The 18054-nt window shown below is 38.4% G+C and overlaps 1 protein-coding gene across 2 annotated transcripts in view; it reads left to right on the top strand.

The window, feature by feature from the left end:
• TBCEL (tubulin folding cofactor E like) overlaps nt 1-18054 on the top strand; it is an 89479-nt gene that overhangs the window by 6814 nt on the left and 64611 nt on the right. The window contains exon 2 of one of the 2 annotated variants that reach the window (XM_064577319.1): nt 6586-6695. The exons of the other annotated variant lie outside the window; for it this stretch is intronic. The gene's annotated coding sequence lies outside the window, so the exon portion shown is untranslated. The remainder of the gene's footprint in view (nt 1-6585; nt 6696-18054) is intronic. 2 annotated transcript variants of the gene reach the window in all.

Raw genomic sequence — 18054 nt, 5'->3', positions numbered from 1 at the left:
GAAGACGGTCCTCCATTGTACACTCCTGTTGTAGATTAATTGTCCATATCTGTGTGGGTTTATTTCTGGGCTCTCAGTTCTGTTCCATTGATCTGTGTGTCTGTTTTTGTACCAATACCACACTTAAAAAAATTGGAATATAATTAATGTACAGTGTTATAATAGTTTCAAATGTACAATACAGTGATTCTATAATTCTTTACATTTCTCAGTGCTCCTCAAGATAAGTACCCTTAATCCCCTTTATCTATACCATACTGTTTTGATTGTTGTAGCTTTATAGCCTAGTTTGAAATTAGGTAGCATGATACTTCCAGCTTTCTTCTTTCTCAAGGTTGCTTTGGCTGTTCCAGGTTTTTTATAGTTCCATACAAATTTTAGAATAATTTGTTCTAGTTCTGTGAAGCATGCCAATGGAATTTTGATAAGTATTGCATTGAATCTGTATTACTTTGGGTAGTGTGGACATTTTAACAATCTGAATTCTTCCAATCCATGAGCACGGAATATGCTTCCATGTATTTGTGTCTTCAATTTCTTGATTTTAAAAGTCATTCATTTTGCTTAGAAAACCATAGAGAACTATCAATTGTTAATTTCCATTGCTCTGTAACATTTCATTTATGAGTATAATGTAATTTATCCCATTACCTGTTCTTGGATATAAGGGCCTTTTTTGGGCCAGGATTTTCAAAATTTCACGCAGTATTGTTGTGGACATTCTTGTGCTTGTTTCCTGGTGCGCATATTACAAGTCCCCATAGATTTTACACTGAGAAGTAGAATTGCTATATTACAGGGTACGTGCATCTTCCACTTCACTAGACAATGATAAAGTGTTGCAAGGTATTCATACCAGTTTTTATCAAGATATTTGTATTCCCACTAGCAGTGAAAGAGTTTCTGTTCTACATTTTCTCTGATACTTTGGTATTATCAGAACTTTTAAGTTGTTTTTTTTTTTTTTAAGATTTTATTTATTCATTTAGCAGAGAAAGCAAGAGAGAGAGCTCACACAAGCAGGGGGAACAGCAGGCAGAGGGAGAGGGAGAAACAGGCTACCCGCTGAGCAGGGAGCCCAATGTGGGTCTCGATCCCAGGACCCCAGGATCATGACCCAAGCCAAAGGCAGATGCCCAACCGACTGAGCCACCCAGCTGCCCCAGAGTTTTTAAGTTTTGCTGATTTATATAAAGTAGTATTTTACTGAGATTTTCATTTTCACTTCTGAATATTATTAAATTTTAACATCTTTTACATATATTAGTCATTTGAATTTTATCTTCTGTTAAATACTGTTCATGTCTTTTGTCATTTTTCTATTGGATTGTTTGCCTTTTTCTTATTATTTTTAGGAGTTCTCCGTATTAGTTACATGTGTTGGGAGCATCTTTTTCCAGTTTCTGATTTGTAGTTTTTCATGTTTAATGTCTTTTGATCAAAATTTTTTTATTTTTCTTGTTGATTTTTCCTTAATGGATTCTTTTTGTTTTGTTTATGAAATATTTCCCTAAATGAAGATCTTAAAGCTCTTCTCCTATTAGAGAAAAAATAACTCTCTTCTTCTCATAGGGATAAAGTTTGACTTTCGCATTTTATTGGGAGTTGAGTTTTTCTGTGTTGTGAGGTGACGATTCACTTTCCTTTTCCCAGATTGATAATCACTTGTCCCGAGACCAGTTACTGAAGTTTACCTTTTCCTACTGATGTCTTTGCCATTTGCTGCCATATTCGCATGGGCCTGTTTGTGGGCTGTCTTTTCTATTCCATTGATTCCCCCCACTCCATTGTTTAACAAAGTACAGTCAGTTCTTGATTCTTGTTTTTTATGGTACTTATGTAAAGTTGCCATGAACACTGAATGAGTAAATATGGAACCATTGCTCCTACAGGAGATACAAGGTTAGGTTCCTGCCAGCTTCTGATCATAACAGTTTTGTCAACTGATTGCTACATTTTTTTTAAACTTTTTTTTTTTTTGAAGATTTTATTTATTTGATAGAGAGAGACAGCAAGAGAGGGAACACAAGCAGAGGGAGTGGAAGAGGGAGAAGCAGGCCTCCCACCGAGCAGGGAGCCCTATGTGGGGCTCAATCCCAGGACCCTGGGATCATGACCTGAGCCGAAGGCAGATGCTTAATGACTGAGCCACCCAGGCGCCCCTTTTTTTTTACATTTTTGTATGTGTGTCTGTTTAAAGATGCGTTATTCAATATATACTGTTGAGTTATTAACTTTGAATTCAGAGTGGATAGCACTGATAGTTCATGCCGCAGTAAATCTTATCTAACATGGATTTTCTCCATAAGACATACCACAGGCTTCTTGTACGTAAGAAGACTAGGCAGCACTTCCGCAGTTCACTTTGGAGCTGTTTTCAGTAGTGAATTCACCAACCAAAAACACACAAAAATGTGAAAAACATGGCACTAAATCACGAAAAGGGCACTTGTTTACAGTAGGAGAGCTGACGCAGGATGACAGAGCATGGCCCTGTTCTATCTCAGCGGGAAGCATGCACGTTGGACACCTCAAATTAGTATCTACAAATAACTAGGAACATGCTGCAAGTACTGATTTTGGGGTTAGAAACAAATTTTATGGAGTGGGCCAATTTGCAAATAATGCTGTAATAATGACGCTCAACTATACTATGAAATCTTGTGAGAAGCAGTTTTTCAGGAAACCATTACCTTCAGCACTTTTTTTTTCCTCTCTCATGCTTACACATGTCTTTATAACATTTTATTTTAAGAGAATAATGTACATATGTCTTTATAACATTTTATTTTAAGAATAACTTAATGCAATGGATCTCTCAGATACTAAGTTCTGATTGCTAAATGCCATTGTCTCAATAAAAACACTTTTTGTTAGAGAATATTTTTATTTATAATCTCAGTATCATTATTTAGTTCATAGATAAATGAATTTTAGGAAAGAATTGCAGGCCTTAAAATGTTGAAAACAAGTGTAAATTATTAAACCCTTATTATTGTGACTTTTGTGTGAGGATCATATTTTCTCATAGGCGCTCTTAGTAACTTAGGGCGTAAGTTTTGTAAAGGCAAGTGCCCTTTGGAGGTTTTTAAAATGTTAATTTTAAAATTAACTCTATTAATTCTTCATCCGTTAGTGGTATTTCTCCATGTGAACATAGGTAAAGGAGTCCAAGAAAGATAAATGAAGATTGTATACTTCATAAATCAAACCTCTCACAAAATGCATTTATTGAGACTTGGCTAGTTTATCCTTTACTCACCATTTAAGATTTTTTTTTTTTAATTTATTTATTCATGAGAGACAGAGAGAGAGAGAGGCAGAGGGAGAAGCAGACTTCCCGCGGAGCAGGGAGCCCGATGCGGGACTCGATCCCAGGACTCTGGGATCATGACCTGAGCCGAAGGCTGACGCTTAACCATCTGAGCCACCCAGGCGCCCTCACCATTTAAGATTCTTAAGTGAATTGGTGTTAATTTGATAAGTGAGCTGAGAGAGTAATAACCAGAAATTTTGGGCTTCACCTATGTTCATCTTTTTTTACATACACAGCATATATTTTATTCCTTAATTTTTTGAAATATTTTTATTGTGGTAAAATATAAAATGTACCATTTAAGCAACATTTTTAAGTGTATAGTTCAGTGGCATGAAGTACATTCACGGTGCCATCCCTCTCCAGAACTTTTGCATGTTCCCAAACTGAAACTCTGTCTTCATGAATCAGGAACTCCTTATTCCCCACTCTTCCCTAGCCCCTGGCAACCATCATTCTATTTTCTGTCTCTATGAATTTGGCTACTCCAGCTACCTCATACAAGCATAACCATATGGTATTTGTCCTTTTGTATCTGGTTTCTTTCACTTACCATTGTCTTCAAAGTTCATTCATGGGTCACAATTTCTTTCCTTTTCAAAGCTAAATAATATTCCATCATATGGATAGACCACATTTTCCTTATCCACTTATCCATCCATGGATAGTGGGGTCATTTTCATCTTTTGGCTGTTGTGAATAATGCTGCTATGAACATTGGTGTACAAGTCTTCCCAAGTTCAAGCTTTCAGTTTTTTTATATATCTACAAGTAGGATTGCTGGATCATACTGTAATTACAGGTTTAATTTTTTGAGGAACTGCCATGCTGTTTTCCACAGCAGCTATACCATTTTACATTCTCACCAGAAAGGCACGTATATTCATCTTTAGTTACCAAACAGTGCCTATTGTTCTGAAGTATGGCAGAAATCATTAGCTTTTGTGTATGAAATGTAAAGTATATGGATACTAAAATAATCGGTATTAAATTTGTTGTGGCTATAGTTTTTGCAGAAGAATTTAACTTGTGCTAGGTAGCAAGTATTTCTGACTGCTCCTGATTCATTGCTCTATCATTTCATCTCTCATTTTTGGAATCTCCATGGAGAGGTACACATAATTATGCATTTCAGTGGTAGCTACGAAGCATTTTTGTTCACAAGTACTCAGATCTCTGAGTTTATTAACAAACCTGCTTTTTTTTATTTTGTAAAATACATTTCATATACACACTCAGAAGTGATTAGAAAACTCATTGATTAGCACATTTATGGAGTGCCAATTATATGCAAAATTCCAGCCCTGGATAGATACAAAGAGGCATTATGGTATGGTCATTTCCCTCAAGATCTATACAGTCTAAGGCCGTGAGACACAAACAGGTGAAAATCACATCACTATGCACAGTTCAAATGATAATGGCATGTGGGACAAAAATGATGCCATGCCAACATGTGATTGATTAATTGCCCACTGAAAGTTTTAGGCAACAGATTCCATGAGCTCAGCTCAAAGGAAACAGATCATTATGGCAGGCAATATCTGAAAACCTTTATCTGTGAAGTATATTCTGAGCAAGGTGTTGAAGAATACATAAAATTAAGTGGCACTAATTGGCATAGTCCTGCGACCAAAAATTAGATCAAATCTATTTAACAAAAATATACCCCGAGGTGTATATTAATGCTCCCATGCTCCCGGGGTAGTGATGGTGGTAGTGATAGGGTAGCAGTAGAAGCAATAGTAGATGGATATTTATTAAGTTCTTTCTAGTTGCCAGACACTGTGCTAAACACTTTTTACCCGTTTTATCTCCATTCTTTAGCAACCCTATGAGCTATGAGCTAGGGGCTATCTCTTACCCCTTTTTATGGACAGGACTCAGAGAACCCAAGTAATTTGCCCACCACCACACAGAGTAGTGGAGTCAGTCCTGACTTACCTCCAGGCAGTTTGGTTTTAGAATGGCAGGTGTTACCCTTGGGCAATACCTCCATAACACTAAATGTGAAGGGGCTAGTGAATTTTTTTTTTTTTTTAAGTGACTTGTAAACTTTGCAACTTCTCTGTGTGGCTGATGTTTAACATTCTGGTAATCCCTGGTTATGAGCCAGAATGGTTTGTAAACAACTCTAGAAGGTTGCATGCAGAGTAGTGAACTAGTAGTTTGTTCCTAATAAGGCCTTGTTTTAACTTGATAACTTCTGTAGGTGTTCAGGAGGAGAGATAATGGGAGTAATCTCTTCTGTAAACAGCTGAGTAATGGCCTTAAACTTGTGTATTCACAGCTGAAAGATAGCCTGCATATATGATTTTCTTCTAATGAAAACTACTCTGTTCAAGAAACTAATATCCGGGCGCCTGGGTGGCTCAGATGGTTAAGCATCTGCCTTCGGCTCAGGTCATGATCCTGGGGTCCTGGAATCGACTCCCGCATCAGGCTCCCTGCTCAGAAGGGGGCCTGCTTCTTCCTCTCCCTCTGCTGTTCCCCCTGCTTGTGCTCTTTTGCTCTCTCTGTCAAATAAATAAATAAAATCTTAAAAAAAAAAAAAAAAAGAGAGACTAATATCCATTGCTTTTTGGTGAGAACAGGAAGTTGATAATTTTTGCACCTTTGGTGACTAGACCAGTCAGTCCTGCTACTTAGTTTTGTGGTTCGGGTACATTGATATGGTTATAAGAGGTGTTTTGGCTGTAAAGGTTTTCAGTTATTTTAATAAGTTGTATTTCTATGATTTGTGTGTGATGCCATATACTGTTGACATGAAATATTCTTGTTTTTAGTAAAGATAGCATGCATGACTCAACAGAATAGGGGTACAAAAAGTATGACTTAGCATGCTGATTGGACCATTGAAACTCAAACAAGTCACCACAGTTTAGTGTCCTGTAAACAGAGATAAGTGTTAGTTTGTCTATTTCAGAAGGTGGTTATGGAAATATCTAGGCTTTAAAAGATTGTGAATCTCGGTGTGGGGACACTTGGCTTTTGGGGAACTTCAACTCAAGAATAAATGTATCTACCTCTTGAATTTTGAGTGAGTGCAACATTAAAGCCTTGAGATTTTCCCAAATGGAATCTGGCTGCATAGAAAGGTAGGGCTGGATGCAAATTTGTTGGTGAAGGAGTCGAGAGGGGAAATTAAGAGGGAACTCTCCTTAGAAGCCATTGAAATAAAAGGTATAGTGACTGTTAAACTTTTTTCATTGTTCTTGTGATTGCTGAAAGTGTATGGAAAGTGCTTTTTTTTTATATATATATTTCAGAATGCCTGATTTCATAGGATATAGACAACTCACTTAAGCCAACATTTCTGGACAGTAAGAAGCTGTGCAAATCAAGAAAGAAGTGCTTAGAAATATTTTCACATAAGGAGGTACTTAAGTCTAAATAGCAGTATTTTCTTTTTTATGTATGTGTTTATTTTTATTTTATTTTTTAAATAGCAGTGTTTTCTTAACTTTTGTCTTCTCAAATACTTTTCCATCAAAATCATAAAATTCGTGGGCTGGAGCATTCAGATCAGAAATTTCAAGTGCTGTGTTTACATCTAGTAGACCCTGGGCATGACAGGAAGTCATGTTTGCTAACGTGCTGTTGTAGATGAGAAAACAGACTCTGTCCAACATCAGACGTGCTGCGTGTACAATGTAGTTCTTTAGTAGACAATACAGACAGCTCTGAAGTCCTACTTGCCCATAGCATAGAGACACAGTTTTATGCACATCTTTGGTGCCACTAATAATAATGAAGCAAATGAATCTGGGGTAGATATTTTAATGTCTGTCATGCTTTCAAGGTGAAGCCAAGTGCTGTGCTAAGTGAAGAGAGTAGCAGTGCCCTACTAAAAAAAGCATAATCCCAAGGACTGACCAAGAGTCAGAATTCACATTTCATTTGGCAATGTTGGGTTTGTTTGGGGTTTTTTTGCTGTTTTTTTTTTTTTTTTTTAAATCATCTACCAAGAAGAGTTGATGTGCCACATTATTACACTCGGATGTAGTTTAGTGTACAGCTGAGACTGAGAAGCAGGGTAGTTCAGAGCAGGGTGTGAAATTGTGGTCGCATGGTGTGTTCTGATAATGGACTTATCAGCTACAGTCAAGTTGGGGACTTGGAATGCCCAGAGTAAATTTATGAATTACTGAACTGTAATTCTACAGACTAATTCTGAAGCTTTATAGTTTATTTTCCTTATTTTTCATCCAAAGAAGCCATCCACTTAGGTGTATTAAATAATGGTCAGGGGAGGTTATGTAAGATAAAATTGCAGGTATACATACTGTATGATAAATGAAATTAGAAGTCATGCATGATGACACTGTCTAGCTTAATGATATTGCCTTGGACAGTGTCCCTGAAGTGTTTTTATGGGTGAGATAGCTGCCATTTATGACTTTAGCTGCAAAAGCTTGTTAATGGAATACTTGACAAACTTTAAAAATGATTATTATGTAGATATATATTTACTGATATAGAAAGTTTTTCATGAGCTATTTAGCAAAAAGGCAGGTTACACAAGGACCTAAAAGTGAATCAGTTTTGTTTAAAAAAAAAATATGTATCATGGAATATTATGCAGCCATCAAAAGGAATGAGATCTTGCCATTTGCAACGACGTGGATGGAACTGGAGGGTGTTATGCTGAGCGAAATAAGTCAATCAGAGAAAGACATGTATCATATGACCTCACTGATATGAGGAATTCTTAATCTCAGGAAACAAACTGAGGGTTGCTGGAGTGGGGGGTGGGGTGGGAGGGAAAGTTAAAAAAAAAATGTACATAGCATGGAAAAAATGGCCCAGAAAAAACACACACCATTAGGTGCATCCTCAGGCTTAACCTACTTGCTAAATCTGTTGACCAATGCTTCCTGGTTTGGCTGTGGCTCTAAATATGCTATGATATGCTTCAGATATGAAAAGCTTTTGGTAACACTTACTTATATGCTTAGCTCACCTAATAAAAAGGGAAACTATACCTAAATGAAAACTATATGGGGTTACAGGTTTTTTGCTAATTTTCAATTGGAAATTTAAAAATATTCAGAATGTCTATCACTTGTATTTTTTAAAACAATTATTTAGAAAGAAGCTTATTTTTTTTATTATGTTATGTTAATCACCATACATCACATCATTAGTTTTTGATGTAGTGTTCCATGATTGTTTGCATATAACACCCAGTGCTCCATGCAGAACGTGCCCTCTTTAATACCCATCCCCAGGCTAACCCATCCTCCCAACCCCCCTCCCCTCCAGAACCCTCCGTTTGTTTCTCAGAGTCCATAGTCTCTCATGGTTTGTCTCCCCCTCCGATTTCCTCCCCTTCATTCTTCCCTTCCTACTATCTTCTTCTTCTTCTTTTTAACATATAATGTATTATTTGTTTCAGAGGTAAAGGTCTGTGATACAATAGTCTTACACAATTCACAGCGCTCACCATAGCACATAACCTCCCCAGTGTCTACCACCCAGCCACCCCATCCCTCCCACCCCCCATGACTCCAGCAACCCTCAGTGTGTTTCCTGAGATTAATTAAGACTTCTTCCTATCAGTGAGGTCATATGATACATGTCTTTCTCTGATTGACTTATTTTGCTCAGCATAATACCCTCCAGTCCATCCACATCATTGCAAATGGCAAGATTTCATTCCTTTTGATGGCTGCATAATATTCCTGTGTGTGTGTGTGTGTGTGTGTGTGTGTGTGTGTGTGTGTACACACACCCCATCTTATTTATCCATTCATCTGTTGATGGACATCTTGGCTCTTTCCATAGTTTGGCTATTGTGGACATTGCTGCTATAAACATTGGGGTACACGTACCCCTTCAGATCCCTACATTTGTATCTTTGGGGTAAATACCCAGTAGTGCAATTGCTGGATCATATGGTAGCTCTATTTTCAACTTTTTGAGGAACCTCCATACTGTTCCCAGACTGGCTGCACCAGCTTGCATTCCCACCAACAGTGTAGGAGGGTTCCCCTTTCTCCGCATCCCCACCAACATCTGTCATTTCCTGACTTATTAATTTTAGCCATTCTGACTGGTGTGAGGTGATATCTCATTGAGGTTTTGATTTGGATTTCCCTGATGCTAAGTGATGTTGAGCACTTTTTCATGTGTCTGTTGGCCATTTGGATGTCTTCTTTGGAAAAATGTCTGTTCATGTCTTCTGCCCATTTCTTGATTGGATTCTTTGTTCTTTGGGTGTTGAGTTTAATAAGTTCTTTATAGATTTTGGATACTAGCCCTTTATCTGATATGCCATTTGCAAATATCTTCTCCCATTCTGTCGGTTGTCTTTTGGTTTTGTTAACTGTTTCTTTTGATGTGCAAAAGCTTTTTATCTTGATAAAGTCCCAATAGTTCATTTTTACCCTTGCTTCCCTTGCCTTTGGCGATGTTTCCAGGAAGAAGTTGCTGTGGCTGAGGTTGAAGAGGTTGCTGCCTGTGTTCTCCTTTAGGATTTTGATGGACTCCTGTCTCACATTGAGGTCTTTCAACCATTTGGAGTCTATTTTTGTGTGTGGTGTAAGGAAATGGTCCAGTTTCATTCTTCTGCATGTGGCTATCCAATTTTCCCAACACCATTTGTTGAAGAGACTGTCTTTTTTCCATTGGACATTCTTTGCTGCTTTGTCAAAGATGAGTTGACCATAGAGTTGAGGGTCCATTTCTGGGCTCTCTATTCTGTTCCACTGATCTATGTGCCTGTTTTTGTGCCAGTACCATACTGTCTTGATGATGCCAGCTTTGTAATAGAGCTTGAAGTCCGGAATTGTGATGCTGCCAGCTTTGCTTTCAACATTCCTCTGGCTATTCGGGGTCTTTTCTGGTTCCATACAAATTTTAGGATTATTTGTTCCATTTCTTTGAAAAAAGTGGATGGTGCTTTGATAGGGATTGCTTTGAATGTGTAGATTGCTCTAGGTAGCATTGACATCTTCACAATATTTGTTCCTCCAATCCATGAGCATGGAACGTTTTTCCATTTCTTTGTGTCTTCCTCAATTTCTTTTATGAGTATTTTGTAGTTTTCTGAGTACAGATCCTTTGCCTCTTTGGTGAGATTTATTCCTAGGTATCTTATGGTTTTGGGTGCAGTTGTAAATGGGATAGACTCCTTAATTTCTCTTTCTTCTGTCTTGTTGCTGTATAGGAATGCCACTGATTTCTGTGCATTGATTTTATATCCTGCCACTTTACTGAATTCCTGTATGAGTTCTAGCAGTTTTGGGATGGAGTCTTTTGGGTTTTCCACATAAAGTATCATATCTGCAAAGAGTGAGAGTTTGACTTCTTTGCTGATTTGGATGCCTTTGATTTCTTTTTGTTGTGTGATTGCTGTGGCTAGGACTTCCAATACTATGTTGAATAGCAGTGGTGATAGTGGACATCCCAGCCGCGTTCCTGACCTTAGGGGGAAAGCTCTCAGTTTTTCCCCATTGAGAATGATATTCGCTGTAGGTTTTTCAGAGATGGCTTTTTTGATATTGAGGTATGTACCCTCTATGCCTATACTCTGAAGAGTTTTGATCAAGAAAGGATGCTGTACTTTGTCAAATGCTTTTTCTGCATATTGAGAGGATCACATGGTTCTTGTTCTTTCTTTTATTAATGTATTGTATCACATTGATTGATATGCGGATGTTGAACCAACCTTGCAGCCCAGGGATAAATCCCACTTGGTCGTGGTGAATAATCCTTTTAATGTACTGTTGGATCCTATTGGCTAGTATTTTGGTGAGAATTTTTGCATCCATGTTCATCAAGGATATTGGTCTGTAATTCTCCTTTTGGATGGGGTCTTTGGTTTGGGGATCAAGGTAATGGTGGCCTCATAAAACGAGTTTGGAAGTTTTCCTTCCATTTCTATTTTTTGGAACAGTTTCAGAAGAATAGGTATTAATTCTTCTTGAAATGTTTGGTAGAATTCCCCTGGGAAGCCATCTGGCCCTGGGCTTTTGTGTTTTGGGAGATTTTTGACGCCTGCTTCAATTTCCTTAGTGGTTATAGGTCTATTCAGGTTTTCTGTTTCTTCCTGAACTTTCTTCAGTTTTGGTAGTTGATACATCTCTAGGAATGCATTCATTTCTTCCAGATTATCTAATTTGCTGGCTTAGAGTTGCTCATAATATGTTCTTATAATTGTCTGTATTTCTTTGGTGTTGGTTGTGATCTCTCCTCTTTCATTCATGATTTTGTTGATTTGGGTCATTTCTCTTTTCTTTTTGATAAGTCTGGCCAGGGGTTTATCAATCTTGTTAATTCTTTCAGAGAACCAGGTCCTAGTTTCGTTGATCTGTTCTACTGTTCTTTTGGTTTCTATTTCATTGATTTCTGCTCTGATCTTTATTATTTCTCTTCTGCTGGGTTTAGGCTTTATTTGCTGTTCTTTCTCCAGCTCCTTTAGGTGTAGGGTTAGGTTGTGTATTTGAGACCTTTCTTGTTTCTTGAGAAAGGCTTGTATTGCTATATACTTTCCTCTTAGGACTGCCTTTGCTGTATCCCAAAGATTTTGAATAGTTGTGTTTTCATTTTCATTGGTTTCCATGAATTTTTTAAATTCTTCTTTAATTTCCTGGTTGACCCATTCATTCTTTAGTAGGATGCTCTTTAGCCTCCATGTATTTGAGTTCTTTCTGACTTTCCTCTTGTGATTGAGTTCTAGTTTCAAACCATTGTGGTCTGAAAATAGGCAGGGAATGATCCCAATCTTTTGGTACCAGTTGAGACCTGATTTGTGACCTAGGATTGATCGATTCTGGAGAATGTTCCATGGGCACTAGAGAAGAATGTGTATTCTGTTGCTTTGGAATGTTCTGAATATATCTGTGAAGTCCATTTGGTCCAGTGTATCATTTAAAGTCTTTATTTCCTTGTTGATCTTTTGTTTCGATGATCTGTCCATTTCAGTGAGGGGGGTGTTAAAGTCCCCCACTATTACTGTATTGTTGTTGATGTGTTTCTTTGCTTTTGTTATTAATTGGCTTATATAATTAGCTGCTCCCATGTTAGGGGCATAGATATTTACAATTATTAGATCTTCTTGTTGGATAGACCCTTTAAGTATGATATAGTGTCCTTCCTCATCTCTTATTATAGTCTTTGGTTTAAAATCTAATTTGTCTGAGATGTAATGTATGGTGATTAACATAACAATTAAAATTTTTTTAAAAAATCTAATTTGTCTGATATAAGGATTGCCACCCCAGCTTTCTTTTGGTGTCCATTAACATGGTAAATGGTTTTGCACTCCCTCACTTTCAATCTGGAGGTGTCTTGGGTCTAAAATGAGTCTCTTGCAGACAGCATATCGATGGGTCTTGTTTTTTTTATCTAATCTGATACCTGTTTTTTTTGATTGGGGCATTTAGCCCATTTACATTCAGGGTAACTATTGAAAGATAAGAATTTAGTGCCATTGTATTGCCTTTAAGGTGACTGTTACTAATATTGTCTGTGTTCCTTTCTGGTCTATGTTGCTTTTAGGCTCTCTCTTTGCTTAGAGGACCCCTTTCAAGATTTCTTGTAGGGCTGGTTTTGTGTTTGCAAATTCCTTTAGTTTTTGTTTGTCCTGGAAGCTTTTTATCTCTCCTTCTATTTTCAATGACAGCCTAGCTGGATATAGTATTCTTGGCTGCATATTTTTCTCATTTAGTGCTCTGAATATATCATGCCAGTCCTTTCTGGCCTGCCAGGTCTCTGTGGATAGGTCTCTTGCCAATCTAATGTTTCTACCATTGTCGGTTACAGATCTCTTCTCTCGAGCTGCTTTCAGGATTTTCTCTTTGTCTCTGAGACTCGTAAGTTTTACTATTAGATGTCGGGGTGTTGACCTATTTTTATTGATTTTGAGAGGGGTTCTCTGTGCCTCCTGGATTTTGATGCCTGTTTCCTTCCCCAAATTAGGGAAGTTCTCTGCTATAATTTGCTCCAATATACCTTCTGCCCCTCTCTCTCTTTCTTCTTCTTCTGGGATCCCAATTATTCTAATGTTGTTTCATCTTATGGTATCACTTATCTCTCGAATTCTGCCCTCATGGTCCAGTAGTTGTTTATCTCTCTCTTTCTCAGCTTCTTTATTTTCCATCATTTGGTCTTCTATATCACTAATTCTCTCTTCTGCCTCATTTATCTTAGCAGTTAGAGCCTCCATTTTTGATTGCACCTCATTAATAGCCTTTTGATTTAGACTTGGTTAGATTTTAGTACTTTTATTTTTCCAGAAAGGGTTTCTCTAATATCTTCCATGGTTTTTTCAAGCCCAGCTAATATCTTTCAAATCATCATTCTGAACTCTAGTTCCAACATCTTACTAATGTCCATATTGTTTAGGTCCCATATTGTTTAGTCAGTACTGCCTCTTGTTCTTTTTTTTGAGGTGATTTTTTCCGTCTTGTCATTTTGTCCAGAGGAGAATAGATGAGTGAGAGAACAAAATGCTAACAGGGTAAGAACATCCCCCTGAAAATATACACTAAACAAATCAGAAGAGACCTGAAACTGGGGGAATAGAAAGGGAAAGAAAGAAAAAAGAAAAAGAAAAAGATAAAAACAAACAAACAAACAAACAAAACAGACCAGAATATGATCAGATATGATCAGGCTGGTGCATAGATCAGTGCCACACACTAGATTTTGGGCATATTTTGGTCTGTTAGAAGAAAGTGCCTCCCAAAATTTTAAAGAAAGAAAAACTTATATACGTACAAAAATAAGGATTAATACGATGAAGGGATGGAATATGACTGTAAAGATGAAAATTATAAAAGATTTTATAAAAGGAATTGATAAGATAAGAAGTTGGTTGAAAAAAGAAAGAAGATGATTAAAAAAAAAAAAAAGGTAGAGAATGTGATCAGGCAGGAGACTAGAACAAAGCCATATACTAGAGATTTAGGGTATATTTTGGTCTGTTAGAAGAAACTGTATCCCAAAATTTTAAAGAGAGAACAACTTTTATATATATATACCAAAAATAAGGTTAACTACTATGAAGGGATAGAATATGACTCTAAAAATGAAAAATAAAAAAGATTTTCTAAAAAAGGGATTGATAAGATGTTGGTTGAAAAAGGGAAAAAGAAAAATTCAGAAAAAAAAAAAAGAAGAAGTTTAAAAAAAATTAACTTTGAAAGACTAAAAAATCATGGTAAAAAAGCCATGGATTCTATGGGCGTTATTCCCCTAGTGCTGGAGTTCTGCTGTTCTCGCTGATCAGTAAACTTGGTCTTGGCTGGCTGTTCTCGCTGATCTTCTGGGAGAGGGGCCTGTTGCCATGGTTCCCAAATGTGTTTGCTAGAGGCAGAATTGCCCGGCCCTTGCCATGTCCGGGCTAAGTAATCTGCTAGGGTTTGCTCTCGGGAGCTTTTGTTCCCTGCAAGCTTTCTGTACAGCTTTGGAGGACGAGAGTGAAAACGGCGGCCTCCCAATCTCCACCCCGGAGGAGCCGAGAACTTGGGGCCCCATTCCTCAATGAGCCCCCAGAGAAAAGCAGTCAGTCACTCCCGTCTCCCCGGTCTCCGGCCGCACTCTGTGCTCCCCCGGCCTGTGACCGAGCTTTTCTATCTCTGGCACCCAACCCCATGTGGAGTCTCCAAACCCAGCAGATCCCTCTGGTGTGCTTCCGCACCGCTCCTCCCGGGGGAGGAAGGGGAATCTCTCCGGATCTGCCGCTTGTTGGGTCCCTGCTGGAGGAGCAGTGGCCCGACTGTGCCACGGATCATGGTTTGTGACAACCCCGAGCTGAGAGCCCGCACCTCGGCTCCGTCTCTGCAGCCAGCTTCCCCACTCCGATACCTGGGAGCTCTGCCGCACTCAGGCACCCCTGGTCTTTCTATGACCCCGAGGGTCCTGAGACCACACTGTCCCGCGAGGGTTCCACCCCCTGCTTAGCCACTGGAACGATGTCCCTCAGCATAGCTGACTTCTAAAAGTTCCGATTTTGTGGTCCGCGGCTCTATCACTTGCCAGAAGCGGCCATCGGAGGCCCCCTCCCCCACCATCTATCTTCCCAAATATCGCCTTGGATTCACTTCTCTGCACATCCTACCTTCCATAAAGTGGTCGCTTTTCTGTTCAGAGAGTTGTTGCTATTCTTTTCTTCGATCTCCTGTTGAGTTTGTAGGTGTTCAGAAAGGTTTGATCCCTATCCAGCTGAATTCCTGAGACCAGACGAAACCAGGTCTCCTACTCCTCTGCCATCTTGATCCTCCTAGAAAGAAGCTTATTAATAGACCTTTATTCATTCATTTATTTAATCTTTCCTGAAGGGAAAAATATATAACATACCTATATACTTTCCCAGAGTAATTATGTTTTATTGGGGTGCACTTATGCTGAAGATCAGAAAGATTTAGAAAATGAAACAGACTGGAGTCCGAGCTACCTAAAATGTCTAAGAATCTGGCAGCGTTTGGGTATAGTGGGGATTTTTCTAAAAAGGAAGCTCTCTGGTGATGATATTAGGAGTCCACAAAGCAAAAGTTAAGTGGGCTTTAAAAAGAACAAACTTGCAAAAATTGAGAAAGCTACTAATCTAAGAGATTTCTTTGAAGCTATTCAGGAGATTTTCCTCTTTAGACCTCTTTTGTCAACCACTTCCCCCTACTCTCACCCCCAAATTCAGCCTATAAATTTCTCTTTTGACCTTTTTAAAAAAGAATGAGATATAAAACTCTCTTTCTAAACCCTTGGTGTTTCTTCATCAGTTGTCCTTCTTCCATCTGAGCTTCTCAAATGTTGGTCTATAATCAGTCTTCACTTATCTCCTGAATTCCTCATGCTATGATTTCTACCCCCTGTCTGTACTGAAAGTGCTTCCCTTAAGAGGAACAAACTCCTAACTGCCCAGTCCTTTAGGGATTAAAAAGGTCTCATCATTTTTGATCTCTTGATATACTTGGTAAAGATCGGTGCCCTCCATCCTTGTACTGCATTCATAGCGATCTATCAAAAGTTTTCTTTTATCTCTATAAGAGGAAGTCAAACCTGAGCAAGGTCAGTCATGAGCTGACCATGTCCACCTCCTGCCTCACCTGCTCTCCCCACATGTATTTTATATTTTAGCATATCACATCATACCATGTCTCCTGTCTCTTGTGCCTGTTCACATTCTATTATTTCCTGTGCCTGGAATGCGCTCCTCCACCCTGTTAACCTAGTCTTCATCATCTTTCAAAATGGCTCGGGATTTACCTTCAGCCTCCTCGATCATACTTCCAAAAGTGAATCACTTCTTCTGTTTGAATTCACTATTTCTGTGTGGCTTATTTCAGGTATTGTGTTATCTCCATGTATTTCCTTCTAGACTGTGGATGCCCTGAGGGCAGAATGTGGATTGTACTCATTCACACTTTCTTTCATGTTTAGTGCAGCATTTCGCACAGATTCAATGTCTGGTTCATCTTTGTTTTTGTTTGTTTGTTTTAGGTTCATCTTTGTTGAATGAAACTAAATGAGATGGTAAACTTTGTGAGGGCACACATTTTATGAATAAATGAATGGGCAAATAGGCCTAATGGGAACCACTTGATAAAGTGTGAAAAAAGAAATAGTAGAGAAAACTAAACATATTTGTTGTCTCCATTTTTATGAAACAAATGATAAAGACATTCCTGGTCTCAGATTGTCTTGTAAAGGAAATAGGCAGCTAAGTGGAGAAAGCGGGCTGGAATGGAGTGTCATCTGGCCAAAGGACCCGGCGGTGACATTGTAGAGCCTTTGCCAAAATGTTTAATTCAAGTTCTGTTTTCAAATATTTGGTAGCAAAATATTGGCAGGTAGCTTTTAGAGTGTAGTTTTTCTGCCCTTCTCTGATGAATAGATAAGATGGGTTGGTTGTATATAAATGGGTCCATGACAGATGACTGAAAATAATTTTCAGCCACCCAGGAGTGTTTCCCTCTTCTCCATTATTTTTAATGCTATGAAAACTCTTCCTTTGATACTTAGGCTCATCCTAAATTAATGCATATTTTGAAGGATTACAATTTATTTTTTAGAACTCTGTATCTTTCCCAACTATTGACTATTGCAGGGATGTGAATCCTGCATGTTCAGCTTCCTGCGGCAGGAGGCACCACTCTTGCTGTTAGTCTCCTCAGTGAGAGGTGACCAGGAGGCCTGGGGCTCCCAGTGCCTCCCTAGCCTCCTGGAGCCCGTGTGGTTCCCAAAGTCACAAGGGTTCTGGTACAGTTTGGGTGATTTGTACGAAATGTTTAGTTAACTTTTATTAACACATTTGACCTGGCTAGCAAAGGAAGGGACCCAGCAGGCCTGAAGGGTATTCCTTCAACCCTTCTGTACACATCCTAGTGGACTTTTGCTTTGCTTTTCTTAAGGCCGTGGAAAACCCAAGAGAATACTGTGCTCTGTCTCTGTTGTCTTACCCCCTCCTCTCATTTCAATTTAGTTTATTCTGATATTTCATTCTTTTTCTTTACCATGCTGTTTTATAAAACTATTTATTTCCTTTTGGCCACTATTTTATTTCTCTTGGCTTCCTCACTCCCCAATTCCTTTTTAATTAATATTATATATTTCACATGGTCCAGTTTGGAATTTTTTCCACAGACAATTGACAGTAATGAGGAATTAAAAACCCATGTGACAAATTATTAGGTCATTTCCAGATATATCACTTAAAAATGTTTATATTTCAGAGAGATAATATATGAAAGCAAAAGATGATGTGTGTATGCAGTGAGTTCAGGTGGTTCAAG

Source organism: Mirounga angustirostris, unplaced genomic scaffold, assembly GCF_029215605.1.
Source record: "Mirounga angustirostris isolate CCGP_5_RB_7025 unplaced genomic scaffold, mMirAng1.0.hap1 SCAF_13, whole genome shotgun sequence".
Lineage (NCBI taxonomy): Eukaryota > Metazoa > Chordata > Mammalia > Carnivora > Phocidae > Mirounga > Mirounga angustirostris.
The sequence above is the reverse complement of the archived record's forward strand: the minus strand, read 5'-3'. Positions and strand labels throughout refer to the sequence as shown.